The sequence below is a fragment of the Zootermopsis nevadensis genome, unplaced genomic scaffold (assembly GCF_977971745.1).
Source record: "Zootermopsis nevadensis isolate Lab colony 2312 unplaced genomic scaffold, Znev_1.0 Znev_ptg000013l, whole genome shotgun sequence".
In the NCBI taxonomy this organism is placed as follows: domain Eukaryota; kingdom Metazoa; phylum Arthropoda; class Insecta; order Blattodea; family Termopsidae; genus Zootermopsis; species Zootermopsis nevadensis.
Window position 1 is genome coordinate 7,580,639 of NW_028259145.1, and position 2,638 is coordinate 7,583,276.

A 2,638-nucleotide genomic window follows, 5' to 3' on the forward strand; every position below is an offset into this window, starting at 1 on the left:
GCGAAGTTGTATTTAAGTCAGGGTTTTCACAAATAACATTTTAAAAACACTTGACAGATATTAGTTATAATTGCATTTCGTAACACAGGTTTTCTGTTCACAAGTTGTCGCCTTGCAACTAGTGTATTGCTCCAAAATTGGCAACACGAACGGTGGCAGCTGAATACTGGAAGCGGTTGAGCTCGTACTGTCGCGTGAATTTCTGAAACATTGTGGCTGTTCGAATTTATTTCCTAAGGACAGTTAGATTAGGTTAGAATTTCAGGATATCAGAGCCCTGCATTCCAATTACACGAAACACTGGTTGACCAATACCACTAAAATACTCATGTCCTGGAAAAGGGAGCAATCTTATTGTGTGTCACGCAGGATAAGCAAAAACAGGCTTTATTCCTGAGAGAAAGTACTTTGTTCATGTCAACAAATTCGAGACTCCCATTATCATTCATATATGAACTCTGATAGTTCTGTAGACTGGAATGAAAACGGAAGAGCAATCCATTATAATCGTGGTTAATGTCAGCTGTCAGTCTATCATCGTATACAAAGACCCCAACACAGTGTCACGCAAAAAAAGACATTCAAGAATGGCTATGAAAGAGCTGTATTGAATATGATCCTGCAGAAAGTATACCCGAATCACTCTTTCACTCTGTGCCGTATAGACGTAAAAAAGTGTATGAACAGGTTTAGATGGCAAATGAACTGGGTCACCTTGTTATCGGATTATCTCCTTTATATTGTTCGGATAACCTAGCAGATCTCGTGTTCGGTATGTAGGACAGTTGCAGGAGGAACAAGTTGTTCGGGGTTGAAGTTGTGCAACACATCAGTATTCATTCAGGAGACGAAAATTATGACAATGAAGTGACTCGGAAACAGAAGAGGATGATAACAGTGACGAGCCATCGGCTGTTCCATTATTGTAAGTGTGTTGTTTTATACAGTCGATAATTATCACAATCCTCCATCATTGGCTAACCAACCAACTTACACCAGTACAAGACGTTATCCCATGAGAACGAAACGCGTTGCTGGAATTGATTTACTGTATCTTAAAACTCTTACGCTTACGCTAACAGGATTTTTTCTTTGCAGAAGGCCCTACCATGTTCAGATTTGGGCGTGTTGCTCGTGATGGGAAGTTGATCGCAGGTAATTTATCCCTTACGAAAAGGCCTTTGGTTGGATGGAGCTGAACCCAGGACTGAGATTGCTTTGGCTGAAGGCCTGCATGTTTGGGGGTAGACAGGCCATGCCCCCTTACAGTTAGTTACCTTGTGTCATTGGCTTATCTCCATGTGCCTTTAAATGTTGCGTTTCGTAGCTCTGAATACAGTCCAGCTTCGTGTCAACCGCATTTGTGAGTAGCTGACTGCAATGTCTGACAGAATTTAGTGGTTATAAGGATTTCATGTCAATCAACTAGCATCCAGGGCTGTGTTAAACCAAATATTACATGTTGTTATGATGTTGACGCTAATACGCAGTTCTAGCTACCAGAATATTCTACGCTTTGAGATTGAAACAAGTCGCTAAATTAAAACCCCATTAAATATGTTCACGGCATTGGTATTGTATATAGACATCTGGAAAACGTTTGTAGTTACGTATAAAACGCAAAGATTGAATGTAGTCTACCAGAAACAACATTTCAGAGGTACTTAATATAATTTGATTAGTTATATATTTCATGTTACACAGTTGTTTATACAAATAGGGTGATAATTGTCATTGTAAATCGTGTATGTTATTGTAACGGTTCATGGGCGGTGACATTTACAAGGAAGTGACTGGAAACAAGTTCTTTACTTCGATTTGCGGAAATGTTTGCGACTTATTTTTGTTTTTCGTGGACTTTGTACAGTTTTGCAATAAGTTATCTACATTTTTCTTTTTATATGTAGATTTGGTTTCTTCGAAACTGTCCGCTGCATGCACAAGAAATGTGGGTTGTGCATAGTCCACAAGCTACAGGTTGATAGCATTATTAATCTACTTCTGTTGACTTGAATCAACCAGTTTTGTTTTTGGTTTGTATGCTATATGTGAAGAGTCCTATGTCATAGTGAGCTTACAAGCGTTAATTTTTAGGCTTGAACTGTGCAGAAATCGGTGTGTCTTGGCATGTTGCTTGAAGTAGGAAACTTTGTATACACATATTACGAGGCGCGTCCACAAAGGAAGTTTCCCACTCGTCCCACAGCTAGCAAACCTTATATTGCGCGAATCGACTGTTCGTACGTGATAGAGCAATGACGTAGCATGGCGCATGCACTAACGGTACTTCCCGCGTTCTAACAGTAGCATCGTTGCAGCTGTTGAAGATGGAGGTTCTTATTCCAGCTCCCGCCGACTGTGAAGAGCGGTCAGTGATAACGCTAGGCCGCACACGGCTCGACGGACAGCAAGTCTCCTGCAGGAGTTCAGCTGGGAGGTGTTTAATCATTCACCCTACAGCCCGGACCTCGTTCCCAGTGATTTCCATCTTTTCCTACACCTCAAGAAATTCCTGTCCGGTCAGCGTCAGCGTTTTCAGAATGACAGAGAGGCGGAGATGGTTGTCACACAGTGGTTCCAATCCCAGACGGCAGACTTCTACGACACAGGTATTCAAAAGTTGGTCCCACGGAATGAC

The 2,638-nt window shown here is 41.4% G+C and overlaps 1 long non-coding RNA gene across 1 annotated transcript; it reads left to right on the forward strand.

Moving 5' to 3' along the window:
• The first annotated feature begins 497 nt into the window (after positions 1 to 497).
• LOC147873875 (uncharacterized) lies at positions 498 to 2,229 on the forward strand. The gene is made up of 3 exons (XR_015535080.1): positions 498 to 925; positions 1,099 to 1,155; positions 1,908 to 2,229. It is a non-coding gene; the product is annotated as an uncharacterized LOC147873875 (long non-coding RNA).
• Positions 2,230 to 2,638: the final 409 nt, after the last annotated feature.